The following is a 15790-nucleotide window of genomic DNA, read 5'->3' as shown; positions in this document are numbered from 1 at the left end:
GAGAGAGGCTTTGAATACTCAGAAAAGACCAAGTAGTCAGCTCTTTCCTCTGTAGAGGCTGACCTAGCCATGAGTCCTGCAGAGCTATAGTGATCAGAGAGCAGCAGGCTGAGTCTCACGGCTCCAGCGTCCTGGGAGTGGGCGTGTGGGAACAGAAGGATGAGCTGCAGGAAAGAATTCTCTTAAAAAGTAATAGAAAGCTTAAAAAATAAAATCTTGTAGTGCAACATGTGCCAAAAGTAGAGCAAATGATGAAGAGATGAAAAGAAAGAGAGAAAAATGTTTTAAAAATTACATGTCCCACATTTTGACTGGGATTCATGCGTGGCTGGCAGCTCTGCGATTGAAGGGTAAGGTGGGGGTGGCTGCCAAGCTGAGAGCTGAACATCCAAGTCTTCCTCTGGAAGTTGAAAGCCTTTGAGTAGACTCCAGGGTTCCAAAACAGCTACATCAGACAGATCCCGCCAGGGCAACAGTTGTCTAGGTGGGGAGATGGATTCCTGGTGCTTCCCCCTCTGCCATCTTCCCAGAGCCCTCTTCATGACTTTATTTTTTCTCATTTCTCCTACCTTGTTTTTATTGATCGAGATCATGCTTTGATTCTGCAAAAATGTCTTTAGCATCTTGTTGTGGTTTCTTCAATCCAATATCGTATCTGCTTTCAGGAAAACTCCAATGGCAATTTTCTGGTTGTACTGATGCAGAGCAGGTGAGCCCTGTCGTGGGGCTCAGCCTGCAAGGGTCCTTGGCTTTGTCCAGGAAGGAATTCAAAGGCAAGCCAGAGGTACAAGAAAAGAGCTTTACTGAGGCAGCAGTGTGCGTCATGCTCTGTGACTGCTTCTGCAGGGCAGGGCTACCCCATAGGCACAGAGGAGCAGCTCGGGGCAGTCTGGCAATCACATTTATACCCACTTTTAATAACATGTGAGTTAAGGGGCGGTTTATGCAGAAAGTCCTAGGGAAGGGGTAGTAACTTTTGAGTCATTGGGTCATTGCATGGAAAGGGACAGTAACTCCTGGGTATTGCCATGGCGATGGTAAACTGACTTGGCACGCTGTTGGGCCTGTCTTACGGGAAGCAGCTTCCACTCCATCCCTGGTTTAGCAAGTCCTCATTCGGTCCCCTGTCTGAGCCCTGGCTCCAGAGTCAAGCCCTGCCTGCTGCCTCAGTACCTCTTGAACTGGTTAGCTGGCCAGGTTTCCCACGAAAAAATCAAACCTGGTCTAGGACAGAACTTTTCATGTGGTATAATTTGCAACCTCCCTCTTAGAAGAAATGTTAATTCCTGATCAAATGTTTAAGCAGTTAGCTGATAAAGTTTAATGCAGTTGAGATCTCTTCCAGGACACTGGCTTCTCACCCCTCAGTCTGTCAGCAGGATTAATGATTTCTAACAAGACGTTCTTTACCATATAGTCAGGCTGAGAGAGACAGATCTCACTTAGCCTTTTTCATTAAAATGTTCCTAGCACGGGTTAGTACTTCCGTAGGCTTGTCTCAGGTTTCTTTCCTTAGAGAAAGTTTGAAATGAGTTTTGACACATGCTCCTCACTAAATTACAGGAATATTTTAAACCATACACTCAGTGAGGCCCCTTGCTTTGAGTATAATACAACTATGCCTAGAGCCGTGTTCCAGGGACTCTGCTGAGAGAAAAAGCCTCCGGAGTTCAGCCCCACTAGCAGGGAGGCAGGCGTGTGGAGGTGGCTGCGGTACCGAGGGATTTACCTGCTCTCAGATTGCTTCCGCAAACCTCCTTACATCAGCCACCCTCCCTTCATCCTTCCTCCAGGACACTCTAGTGCTGCTGGCTTTCCCCACCTCTCGGGTAGCCATTGCCGTACCAGGTGTACTTGTCTCAGGACCACGAAGCCTGTGGCATCTCCACTGACCTCCCAGCTTCCACAACTTGGCTTCTCTGACCCTTTCTCCTTCCCATTTTGACCGCCTCCGTGTGCCCGTGTGCTTCTGTCCCTTTTCCACGAGTTAGTCAGGTTTGGAGAGCAGAATTCACGCCGGCTGACCCTGAAACTTCTCTTTCTTGTTTGTAGTTTTGTCTCCTCCAACCGCCCCCAGCCAATATTCCAAAGTCTGATATACTTTGGAGAAATATCCTCAATTTAAAAATTAAAAAATAATTTGTGAACCATAGGGCTCTTCTCCTTTCATTGTGTTTCAGTGTTTTCTTCTTTGCCTGAAGGTCATTTTGTCATTACTTTGTTTGAAATGGCGCATTTAATAAGCTCTCCTGGGTTTTCCTTCTCCTCCTGGAATCAAATGCCCCAACTCAGACTTTCCAATCTCCTCACAAGGATCAGCCCCTTGGAAACCTAAGCAGAAATTTATATTTCCATGCCCTTCAGCTGTGGGTGTTGTTTTCTTTTTATCTGATTATTAGCATAAATATGCATTAATACTTTTTCACTTAAATGTTACCAAAGAAAGGTCCATTGAAAAGTGGGTAACATCCCAGCACTTTGGGAGGCTGAGGCAGATTACTTGAGCCCAGGAGTTTGAGGCCAACCTGGGCAACATGATAAAATCCTGTCTCTACAAAAAAATGCAAAAAAATTAGCCAGGCATGGTGGCACATGCCTGTAGTCCAAGATGCTTAGGGGGCTGAGGAAGGAGAATCGCTTGAACCTGGGAAGTTGAGGCTGCTGTGAGCCATGATCATGTCACTCCACTCCAGCCTGGGTGACAAAGTGAGATCCTGAAAAAAAAGGGGGGATACTCAAGTCTGAGACCAAAGATTTTGTAACTCTCATGCAAATATTTCTTTCAGGAATGGTCTCCACTAAAAGCAGATTAAATGCTTCACACTCACACAGAGAGGGAAAGAGACATGGTAGTGGGGTGACTCCTCCATTAAAGAATGTCAGATCATTTACTCCAAGGCCTTCAAGTTAGAGACAAGCAAAAGGAGACCTAGCAAGTTATGGTGGCACAGGGAGTTACAACCATACAGGCCATTTCAATTGCACAGATAGTTTTAGTCACACAGGAAATTACAATTTCAGAGGCCATTTCAGTCACACAGGACATTTCATTTGCACAGCACGCTTCAGCCACAGAGATAGTTACAGTCACACAGGGTGTTTCAGCCACACAGGGAGTTACAGTCACACAGGGCATTTCAGTCACACAGGTAGTTACAATCTCACAGGGCATTTCAGCCACACGGGTAGCTACAGTCACACAGGGCATTTCAGTCACACAGGTAGCTAAAGTCTCACAGGGCATTTCAGCCACACGGGTAGCTACAGTCTCACAGGATGTTTCCACCACACAGGTAGCTACAGTATCACAGGGCATTTCAGCCACACAGGTAGAGCTACAGTCTCACAGGGCATTTCAGCCACACAGGTAGCTACAGTCTCACAGGATGTTTCCACCACACAGGTAGCTACAGTCTCACAGGGCATTTCAGCCACACAGGTAGCTATAGTCTCACAGGGGATTTCAGCCACACAGGTAGCTACAGTCTCACAGGATGTTTCCACCACACAGGTAGCTACAGTCTCACAGGACATTTCAGCCACACAGGTAGCTACAGTCTCACAGGATGTTTCCACCACACAGGTAGCTACAGTCTCACAGGGCATTTCAGCCACACAGGTAGCTACATTCTCACAGGGCATTTCAGCCACACAGGTAGCTACAGTCTCACAGGGCATTTCAGCCACACAGGTAGCTACAGTCTCACTGGGCATTTCAGTCACACGGGTAGCTACAGTCTCACTGCACATTTCAGCCACACATGTAGCTACATTCTCACATGGCATTTCAGCCATACAGGCAGTTACAGTCTCACAGGGCATTTCAGCCACACAGGTAGCTACAGTCTCACTGGGCATTTCAGCCACACAGGTAGCTACAGTCTCACAGGGCATTTCAGCCACACAAGTAGCTACAGTCTCACAGGGCACTTCAGTAATATGGGTAGCTACAGTCTCACAGGATGTTTCCACTACACAGGTAGTTACAGCCTCACAGGGTATTTCAGCTGCATGGGTAGTTACAGTTTCACAGGGTGTCTCATCCACACAGGTAGTTGCTGTCTCACAGAGTTCAGTCACACAGGTAGTTACAGTCTCACAGAGTGTTTCAGACACACAGGTAGCATCAGTCTTATAGGTAGTTACAGTCTCATAGGGTGTTTCACGCAGGTGGTTCCAGTCGCTGAGGTGGAGCCACAAACTGTCAGTGTCTGTCCTCCCTCAGAATGAAGCTGTGGTGGCCATGGTTGACCAGAACACGTGGCCTTGTCTGTGCAAGCTCCATTTCTTCGTGTGTCCCCATCACATTACACTTAGTGCAAGTGTTTCGGGCACCTTCATGCTTTTCCAGTGTTTCATACCATTTCTCAAATGTTTTCAGTTTGGCCATATCCCAAATGTATTTTTGCCAAATTTCTTCCTCCTCAATCTGTCTACATTTCAAAGAAAATTTTAGCCATCTGTTTCTGTTTCATTGGCTTCATTGTTCAAAATTCTCTTTGGTAGAAACTATCTAAGTGCAAGAAGTCTTTCGAATCTCTACTTAAGCCTTCCACACCCTTCTCTGAAACACTTCATAATCAAAGGGTCCATGGAATTAAGTTCTTATTAGAACACCTCATTTTAACTAAATGCCTTCCCTCTTTCTACTGGGATCGCACACCTGCTCATCAGTGAAATGTTAACTGGGAGATGAGTCCAGGGGAGCCAGGGCCCTTTTAGCATGAGTGAATCAATCACACACATTACCCTCCTCTCCCTCCATGCCTAACCTGCTGTCTGTGTGCTTAGAGCATGTACTCCAGGACAGCACCGACAGCATCTCTTCTCCATATACTTCTCTGTGTTGGAATAAATGCAATAAAATAGGTACCATTTATGTTGTTATACTAAAAACTAAAAGCAGAAGAATACAATGAAACTGCAATTCTCATTTTAGGCAAAATAAGTGTACATCTAAAAGGAGAAGTAGTTTGTTTCATACAAAGTTAATCACATTTATTAAGAATAGAAGGAACTTGGAATCAAATTGCATGTAAATTTTTGTGTCCTGAAATCTTTTCACTCAACGTGCACGTTTATTAAACCTATTCTTCAAAAACATGATTTTATGACTATATTGCATTTAATTTTACAATTATCTTTTAAACTCTTTCCAATTTTTTATATTTATAAATCATGCTCTGATTCAAAGGACTTGAGTAATTCATTTAACAGCTCCCTTAGTAGTCGGGCATTTGGGTTCTTACACATTTTCCCTACTACAAATAATAATTGATTCTTAATGGCATTAATTTCAAAGCACATTAATTTCACTGAATGAGAGAGTATAAAATAACTAAGAATCCATTTCCTAAGCCTCTCTCACATACTAGAGGAAAAATTAAGAGAGAAATAATAACTTCCATTTAAAAAGACAACTGGAAATCTTCAACCAAAAATTAATCACAGTGATTAGCCAAAGAATTAAATCATGTGAAGAAAAAATTTAAAAAAAAAACCTTCATCGAATAATGCATTTCAAGGTGGAGCTAGAAACAGATGCTGGGAATCATAGACTCGTGATCAAGAAGGACTTGTGAGCATGAGAGCGCTGGACAAATAACGTCAAGGCAAGTCACAGAAGAAAAGTAACAAGCCATAAACCAGTACAGCGGAACTGAATTCAAAAAGCAAATAATAATAATAAATCACAATTGTTTATAAAACGTGTATTTGAGGAGAAAGATAAAAATAATGATGAAAATGACAAAGTAATGAGAGACTATAGAACAGGACTTAACGAGAGGGAGAATGTGAACTATCATGTGTGGATAATTCTGGACGTGCCATTCAGATTTTGATGACACGTATCCTAAAACCTAGAGGTTGACAAGATTACCAAACATTTTAAGCATTAAGTTAAAAGTTCACATACAAGAGAAAAGCAGGGTGATTGTTCTTCTGAAAGCAAACTGACAACAAACAGAGTAATGCTATGAATTCCAGAGAAACGAGTCTGCAGGCACACCCCAGCTAGCACGGAGAGAAGGCGAAAGAGTGGACGCTACTAGAAGGTCCTAGTTTTTTGTTTGTTTGTTTGTTGTTTGTTTGTTTTAAAAGAGCAGACCATGGCTTTGAATTCTTTGCTCACTGGCATATGACACAACTTTTCTGAAGCTCCGTGTTTAAGTCTGTAATGTGGAATTAATAAAGTCCTCCCCACTTGCCACACAGAGTTTCCGTTAGGATGACGTTCCTCTGTAAGTTGTGAGGAGCCCTATAAATGTGAGTTGATTTTGCGTCACTCATCTGAAGACGAGAGAGCTCTCTGGTGGCTGTCGACACTGAGAGGCCTTACTTAGATGAGCCCGGGGGGCCAGGACGAGCCTCCCTCGCCTCTGCACTTTGTTGACCCAGATGCGAAAGTCAACATCCCTTTGAGTTCCCCCAGACGGCCCATTCTTATGAGACCGTCAGGAACCAGTGTGAGCTCTACTGAAGATTCCTGATGTGCAGATGGAGGGGAGGCACACACTTCTCATTAAACAGTCAAACCCACATGTGGCCTGTCTGTCCCCGAGGGCTGCCTTGCTGTTCAAAACTGGCCCTTCTTCTCCACCCTAGGTGCCGGTCCTCCTAGGGTCCCTCCTTTTCCATCTTCTCCTCCTCCTCTCTGTGTCCATAGAACAATCCACCTTTCCCAGTTACTACTCCCAGGATTACAAACAGAATTGCTTCAAGATGCTCAGGAACATCACACCCTTACCAGGAATGGGATGCACTCTGTTTTGGAAGCATGGAGTCAAAACAAATAGCTAATGAAAAATAAATTTAAATTAAAACCTTTTACACAGAAAACAAAACACTAGAAGAAATTTTACTACTTTACTGGAATAATACACAAATAATCTATTTATTAAACAAACTATCATTGTTGTCCAAACAAGAAACAAAACAAATTAAGTATCACAAGCAAGAGCATGAGAGGGACGCCAAGTAAACACTCAGAGGGGGAGAGCCTTGACTGTTTGAAACAAAAAGCCCTGAATCTGTGAGCCTCAAGGAATTCTTCTAGAATGTGTAACCTTGTCAGGAAGAAACATGCACATAAGTGAAAAGTAAATGAACAATATGTGTATGAAGTACTGAGATTTCTCAAGACAGAAATGTAAGAGGTAGCTAACTATTAGCCAAGGAGGGGTTTAATCGCTGCGAGCCGTGAGGTGAGAGTAAGAAGAGATCATGGACAGCTGACATCAGCCAAGAAGCGTCACGGGAACGCCAGACTTCAGCAGCTCACGAGGGAGCTGTGGGGAGAAATCAGGGAGCAGGCATTTCAGCAGGGGACATGGTGTAGGAGGAACTGCGGAATGAGTGTTTGGGGTGCTGCCTTCACCAGGGGAGATGGAAGAGCCAGGACTGAACCCCTGCACTGGAGAATCGTGGATGTCGGGCTGGAGTCTATCCAGTGGGAAATCAGTGCTCACGCATCGTGGTGTGATGTAGTCGATGGCGTGCAGGGAGGCCAGTCTGACAAAGGAAACACCTACAGAAAGGTAGGGAGATGAGAGGAGGCCACGGTCTGAAGTACTAATTAAAGGATATATTTAAAATAGATGTAATCCTATCAATGTCCTTCAATTCACTCTGCTTGTCTTTCCCACAGTGAATTTTAGGAAAATGGATTAATAACGGTAACAGTGATACAATGTGTGTGTCTATTTTAGAGAGCAGATGGTTGATCTGGTGCTAATTTGCCCAATATGGTAGCTACGTAGCAACAAAATTCCAAGACTGGCACAAGGAGGGCCTGGTTCCAGGTGAGTGGTGGCCTGAGAAAACAGAAAAAAATAAAATAAAATAAGAAAATCCGCAAGCTGCAGCAACTGATTAGATGTGAAGATGGGGAGGTAAAACAAGGAAGGAAGGGGTCAGAGCTAATCCTGGGGTGAAAATGAAAAGTGATGGTGTCGTGTCTGAAAGTGGAGGCACAGGAGAGGGATGGCTTGGGGAAGAAAGTGGGTACGTAATGTGCTGGCTGGGACTCCAAATACGTGCGGCAAAGAGTTTGAAAAGGGACAAAGAAATGTGTCAGAGCTGAATATCATAGCGTGTCTCCTAAGCCTCTCCCTCCCTAAATGAACCCGGATACTCTCAGATGGAACGTCCAGTTGTGTCTGGAGCACTCGTGCCAGCCTGTGAAAGAAGTTCCCTGGGAAGTCCAGGCATTGCTGGCACGGCCCAGGGGGCCCCTGGCCCAGGGACTCTGACACTAGGTCAGGGAGTGGCAGAGCCTGTGCTGTGGGCCCTGCAAAGGTGCAGGTACTTTCTCTTCCTGCCCAGTCCAGCTCCATGGGCAGCTCCTCCCCGGGGAGGTACAAAGGGTCCTGCAAGCTGGACGAGGCAAATAGGGGAAGGAGAGAAAGGGGGAATCCCCAGCCAGGTGAGAGAGTTAAAGCCCAGAGCTCCAAGCCTTACATGTCCGACCTGACGGGGGCCAGAGGAGGACAAACCCTTACCGAGATCACTCAGTAAAAGTTGTTGCTTTTTCCTTCCCAAAATGAATCCAGATGGCTTTCTTTGAGCTGCAGGATTTCAGTGAAACTGCTGGGGCTACAGGCCAGTGGAACACTTCCAGAGGGCTTGACACCAGGCCAATGGCCTTCTTAGAACACCGTCATCATTGATTCCGTATCTACAGGAGTCATGTAACTGTGGCTGCCTCTTTTCAGTGGAAACAGAGCGAAATACAACGTGGTCAACTAAATCGTGCTGACCTTACAAACACTGCATCCTCTCAGGCAACCACTTTGGCATATAAACCACATGTACGATATTCCTGCTACTTCAAACATGACTTTTCTAATGAACCAAAAAAAATCTAAGTGTGTAAATAAACCGAATTCATTGCCATCATGTTTCTAGTCTGTAATGAAAATAGCTACTGTTTAATAGAGCATTTATGGTTGTTTTCATCATTAAAGCATGTCATTTCATTAAACCACTCTTTTAGAGATCACCACTGGATGTTTTACACTTGATACTGATTATTTAACTAATCATGTTTACGAACCTGGTCTACCTTTCCCCTCTTCTTCTTCTGGTTGGATTTCGTGCTATCTGGGAGGACACAACACCCCTTGCACGTTTGTCTTTAATGAAGAAGTTAAGGAAGATCGTTGTGTGGGGGTAGAGATACGTGATGATGGCAAAACTCAAACAAAAGTCACCGGCAAGATTACTTGTCGTTCTGTAGAAGCATGAAAACAAACAATTAGCGTTAGAACGAAAACAGCATGCTATGTGAAGGACAAGGCCAGGCGAACACACTAAGTTGGCCCTCCAGGGATCCGGATGGGCAGAGGAACACTTGGATAATCCCGTCAGAGGGAGTCATTGGCATTAAAGTACCAGCTTCTCTTTGGTTCAAGGAACACCAGCTGGTGGAGGCCAAGCTGGAAAACTGATGAATAAAAGGGATACCTACCAGCATATAAACAAACAAGATCGAATTATTTTTGTGAGTCATTGTGTGTTCATGTTTTAATGACTTGATAAAAGAATTTCAAAATTAATTATGCCTAGCTGTTAAGAAGCTAATTTTATATTTTAAACCTCTGCCAATTTACCAGTAGCTAAGAAGGCAAGCACCAAGACAAGACAGATATATAATCATGTAGTTTTATATTATTGCAGTGTAGTATTAAGTTACATCCAGTATATATTATGGTACAGATGAATTTATGTATAAATACACTCTCAGAGTCTTCTACTACTTATTATTTATGAACTGTAATTGTGAACTGATCCTTCTTTTGTTTATTAATATTATCATCAATTAAAGTTTATTAAGCCAAACTTTTCCAAAGAAAGTCACTGCCTCTTTGTAAAAGAGCATATTCGAGAGATAGATTAACTGCTTTTATCACCAGGTACGATGTAGCAAGTGATGGTTGTGCTGAACTAGAGAGTCAACTGGGTTAAAAGAAGTACTCTGATTTTTAAGCCAGCTGAAAAACCAGAAAGGTCTATTTATTTTATTTACGTAGAGACTCTAGATTAGCGTTACTTAATAGAAATAGAACAAAAGCAAAAATGCCCATTATATGTGTAATTTTAAAATTTCCAGCAGCCACATTTTTCAAAAGGAAAAAATAGAAGTTAAACAATACATTTTATTTAACCTAATATATCTAAAATATTATCATTTTGGCAGGCAATGCATTTAAAAATATTGACATATTTTACATTCAAAATCTAGCATGTTTTACACTCACACCGCACCTCAGTTTAGATTAACTACATGGAAAGTGCTCAGTAGTTACCGTAATGCTTTGCTGCTAAGTAGCTGCCGTATTTGCTAGATTAACCCTGGAACAACCATCCGCTGTCAGAAACAGACATGCAAATATATAGCACTGCTGCAACTATTGATTCACTTATTAAAAATTCATTGTGGGAAAACAGAGTAGATTTTAAAAGACAGATGTGATTCAATCTCCTTTAGACTTATTATTTAATTACTACTTCAGAACATGACCATATTTGGAAATACAACATAGTATTGAAGTTCTAATCATGGAAATAATTCATTTGCTGTCACATGTCTTTTATACAAAAATAGATGGGAAGTAGCTGATCACAAAGATTTGTATGCAATATTCTTTTAAAGCTTCAATTTGATTTACTTTCTAGATAGTTACAACTTAGTGGAAAGTCATTTCTAAACTGTAAATATCAGTGAGACTCTTCCAATACGTGTCTTAAAATACAGGCTTGAGAAATGCTAGACACCACAATACCAACTGGACAAACACTGAAGACTATGATAAAACTGAATTATACATGAGAAAAACTTGACCTTTGGAAAAGAGTTGGACAAGCTTGCCCCTTGCTTGTGCTTAGCCATATTAAACAGTATATTGGAAGGATTTGATTTCTAGGCCTCCATTAAGTACAGCAGTGTTCTAATGAGGAACACTTCGGCCTCTGGACCAGAAAAGGGCAAGTTGTGTTCCCATCTGGCGTCTAATCTCTTCACCGGAGGGGATGGCTTAGTGGGTTTTAGACTCCTTGGAACCAGAGATTCAGGCTCTGTGAGGCTGACTCAGCCCTTACTCATCCGACCCATCTGTTTCCCATAGAAGGTTTTTCAGATGAAGCTCTGAAAATGGGTCCTGAATCCAGCGCACATGCGATTAAAAGTCGTAGGCTGCGTGTAGCATGAGCAGAGTGGTTGGGTCTCTTGGGACACTTGAGTACATTTCAAATTCTTATCTTTCTAGGGATCACTGGATCTAAAAGAAAAACTCCAACCAATGATGCAACCCGCTGGCATTTCAAAGAGCAAGTAAACAGAAGAAATTATGGGTTTGGGCTCAGAAACCCCAGCCCTCAGGATTTCAGAAAACAAAGCGACTCTTTGGCAAGAGGCACTGAACTCAGGTTCAGATCCCACCTCTGTTACTTACCAATTGCATAACCTTCAGCTTCAGTGTGACCTGGTACACCGTGAGCGTTTACCAGTCCAAAACTAGAAGTAACATCTAATAGCCATGGAGATAGTTGTTTTCATTTTTATACTAAAAAAAAAGTACACACCAAGCTATTTACCAAAATGCAAAGTCAAACCAACCTGAAAAATTCAGTCAGAACAATTGATTTCGTCATCATCTATACCTAATTTATCGTTCTTGTTAGCTACGTTTGCCCAGTGTAGAGGTTCCAGACAGACGATGCAGTTCCCACGTCCTGTCTGTGGCGTTTCATACAATCGTATGTTGATGTCTCACAGGAAGCCTGGGGAGGTCATATGCAGATATCTCCTGATCCTTCGGTTATCTGGACAGCAGGCGCTGATTTCTAGGGGCCATGACCTGAAAGCAAGTTGGTATTTCCTAAGGACAGGTACTCTGGGGGGGCATTGGATTTGCACTTCGCTAAGCCTGCCATTCAAACAGAGGACAGCAGTGAGGGCCTCTCCTTCTCAGCCCCTCACCTTCTGTGCAATTCCTCCAGCCCAATGACCACAGAAGCATAAGACAGCAGTTGTCTTTTGTATTAAAAAAAAAAAAAAAAGGTCACAGGATGGGCTGAAGGGGGCAGGTTAAACGCAGCAGTGACTGAAGAACTGCATCTGCCCTCCTTCCGTTTTCTTTTTTAGATTGACTTGAAAAATACAGCAATGGATTTGTCTTAAGAAAGGTGTGCAGTTTATTGACACTTATAATTATGTATTCCTTTGGAGGAAGACATGAAACCAGCTTTCAGGCAGAGTTTGGTTAGGAAGACGCATGTCACCAGCACAGGGGGTCCTCTAGTGCCAACTGCTTCGTATCTGTAAAACTAACAAATTGATTCAGTGTCTGCTGTAATGAGGTGCTGTTCCTGCTCTGCACAGTATAGGCAGGTGGGCAAAGCATTCATGCAGGAGTCTTGCTGCCTGCGTTCGATTCTTGGCTGTGCCACCAACTAGGTGTATGACTTTAGATAAATCATCTGACTTTTCTAAGCCTCTTAGAGCTGTGAGCTGGGTATAGCAATAGAACCGACTGTTCTTGGGAAAACTTAGAAAAGGTTTATTACGATGACAGACTGTAACGAACAAGCATCTTTTTGTGAGCTATTTTCTGGCAATTGAAGGCTTCAACTTAATTTTTTTCTAAATGGCTGAATGAATCTGTAGCTTGCCAAAATGATAGCAATGCCTGTCATTTTTGAGTTCCTACTGCTTAAGTTCCTTAGAAAGTTTAGGCAACCCATCCAAGGCCTCACGCCTGGTTCACAGTGCAGCCAAGACTTGCACACACTCATTGAACCCTCTACATCTATTTAATATGGTAATAAGCCCACGGATGGAAACATGACCCCATGGTGGTGCTGGGAAGAGACGGCCCAGCTGAGGTTGGAGGCAGTCCCTCTTCACAACATTGACCCTTCCACCAAGGAAGACCACTAACTGTGGCACAGAGGGGCATGAGCTGAACGCCAGCCTCGGCCACCCTTTTACCCTGCTCATGAGGCCTGAACCTTGCTGTGTTTTGAATATATAGAGAGAGACGGAGTCTCACTCTCACCAGGCTGGAGTGCAGTGGCGCGATCTTGGCTCACTGCAACCTCCACCTTTCGGGCTCAAGCGATTCTCCTGCCTCAGCCTCCTGAGTAGTTGGGACTACAGGTGCCACCAGCAGGTCCAGCTAATTTTGTATTTTTAGTAGAGACGGGGTTTCACCATGTTGGCCAGGATGGCCTTGATCTCTTGACCTCATGATCCGCCCACCTCAGCTCCCAAAGTGCTGGGATTACAGGCGTGAAACACCGTGCCCAGCCTTGATTATCTTTTTGATAAAATGGTCCGGAAAGTTTTCTCCCTGAGGACTTTTTGATGGAGAAGTCTTAGTGCACAAACAGAAACACCTCGACTATTTGTCGACTTCACACAGTGACTGCTGGATGGAGTAATAGGTGTTCCTCTTCCTCGAAAATATGAATTTTATTGGCCTAGAGACAAAAACAAAGTTATTAACTGAGACAGGTAAAAATTGTGGGCAGGTAGAAAAAACTTCATAAAATCGGAGTTCTTCGTATCTACTTGTTTAAAATTCTGCTAAAGGCTGAAACACATTCCTGGAAGAGACCAAGCAAACATAGCTGGAGACCAGGTAAACCCAGTTCTAAAATTCCATCCTATTTGCCTATTATTAATGGAAGGCTTTCCAGGAGGACCCTAAGGGAAGGCAAGCTCCAGAGGTGTTCAGTGGGTGCAGACCTAGACAGGGCTCCTCAGGCCTGAGCTTCAGAAGCTGTGAGTTGGGTTACTAAAAGCACTCTTACAAGGAAACCCTTAGTCCTTCCCAGGTGAGTATGCCTTCCAAGGCACCCCAGAGGTGATTCCTTCATGTCCAGGAGTTTCTTCCTTGCCCGGCTCCAGTGCTCAGCCCAGAACCACACTCCCTCAAGAGCACCCTGGCCCTGTGTTGGTTTCCTGTTGCCTGTGCAGCCATCACTACAGACCAGGCGGCTTCAGGCATCACAGATCTACCGCCCAACAGTCCTGGAGGCGGGACATCCAAAATGGGTCTGACTGGTTTAAGACCCAGGTGTAGGCAGAGCTGGCTCATGCTGGACACTCCTCTGGAGGATCATTGCCCCTGCCTTTCCCGGACTCCAGGGCTGCCCGCACTCCTTGGACACACTGTCCTGTCATCTGCTTCAGTCGGCTTTCACTGTCACGTCTCCTTCTCTCTTTAGCCTTCCTGTCTTCCTCTCACAAGGACCCTGTGATTACATGGGCCCCACCCAGACAATCCAAGATCACCCCCCACCTCAGTCTATTTAACTTAATCACATCTGCAAAGTCTCCTTTGCCGTGTAAAGTGACATAGCCACAGATTCCAGGGATAGGATGTGGGCACCCCTGGGAGCCATTCCTCAGCCCACCACACGGCCCAAAGGGATGCACCAAGCTGGACCTAAAGCAGACACTGGCCAGGCAGCTTAAAGCAGGGAGGGCTTTAAGGAGTGGACCTTCCCACCACGGGGCAGCTGCCTTTCTGCAGCACCGTGAGCACCACTGAGAAGGAAATAAACCACTGAGAGAAAGCGTTTATCTCACTCGTAGATCTGAAGTCATGCGCCTTTAAAAATGAGTAAGAGATAGGTGTATAACAATAAACTATGTTGTAATTTCCAGCGATTAAACACTGCATTCCTTTTTTATATTCATATATTATAGGGTTTTCCATTAGGGCATTTTGTTGACTCTGACATTTTCAGAACCATTAAGTTTGTTTCCACAGCTAGTTTTCAAGGGCCAATAAGGAAAAATAATAGAACTTAATTGGAAAATAAAACAGAGTTGAGCCCAGAACATCTCAGTTAATAAGCAATAGAGATTATATTGATTTCATTTTATAAATAACATTAACCCTCAATAGCAATTAACACACAAAGAGATTGATTGTTCAAGTTATCTGATAAAACAGGTTCATACATTCAAAGTATTAATCTAAAAAAGGATATTAGTATCCAGGAAGTCATTGATCTGTTCACCAGGATTAACGCTGATAAAAACCTTACCAGTTCTGCACATGAAAGCATACAATGAAACCTGAAACCTTCCTGCAACTAGTGATAAGAGAAAAACATATTCTGGCTAAAAATATATATATTTTAAGTTGGTTTTCCTGTCAAATCATCAATAGACTGTTTTCTACTAGCTTATTCATTCTAGAACATTTATGGTTATGATCAAAAGGAGAAGAAAAGATAAGCTGTTAAAGTCAGCATTTATGAAACAAGTTCAAGTACCAGAGCAAGACCACCACCAACCAATCTATGGCTAATGGATGGAAATTTAAAAGACCACTTACCAACCTACCGATGTGATGGGAACTATTCAGTGGATCAATTTGTAACCTTTATTGTTCCAGAAGGCACCATCTTCTGCACTCTAAATTCTTACACTCTCTTCAGAGGTCTCGTTGACTTAATTGCTGGTTTTTGAGTGTTGACTATTTTTAAGGGAGACACAAAATATCCAACCAACTAACCATGAAGCAACCTCAGTTGGTTGCTCCTGCTCTGGGATCCTCTGGATGGAACATGGTGAAGCTTCCTGTTTTCTGCATATTTCCTGCTGCAAAACAATAGATCGGAAATTGATTCAATATAATTTTTAAGATCATCTACATAATCAGCTACAGACTAAATTAAACCTCACGGGTAGTTTAGGAATATCATCAATCAATGCACACGATGAAACCTGAAACCTTCATGCCACTGGTGATAAGAACTAGCGAAAAGAACA

The 15790-nt window shown here is 43.4% G+C and overlaps 1 long non-coding RNA gene across 2 annotated transcripts in view; it reads left to right on the top strand.

Moving 5' to 3' along the window:
- Positions 1-11525, top strand: part of LOC116275230 — a 53101-nt gene extending 41576 nt beyond the window's left edge. The window contains exons 3-4 of one of the 2 annotated variants that reach the window (XR_004184158.1): positions 7710-7802; positions 8553-10155. This is a non-coding gene — a long non-coding RNA (uncharacterized LOC116275230). Of the gene's footprint in view, positions 1-7709; positions 7803-8552; positions 10156-11267 lie in introns of those variants that run through there. The other variant, XR_004184159.1, reaches the window with a different exon arrangement.
- The last annotated feature ends 4265 nt before the right edge of the window (positions 11526-15790 follow it).

The sequence above is a fragment of the Papio anubis genome, chromosome 6 (genome assembly GCF_008728515.1).
Source record: "Papio anubis isolate 15944 chromosome 6, Panubis1.0, whole genome shotgun sequence".
In the NCBI taxonomy this organism is placed as follows: domain Eukaryota; kingdom Metazoa; phylum Chordata; class Mammalia; order Primates; family Cercopithecidae; genus Papio; species Papio anubis.
Note: the sequence above shows the minus strand (reverse complement) of the source record. Positions and strands in the feature narration are given on the sequence as shown.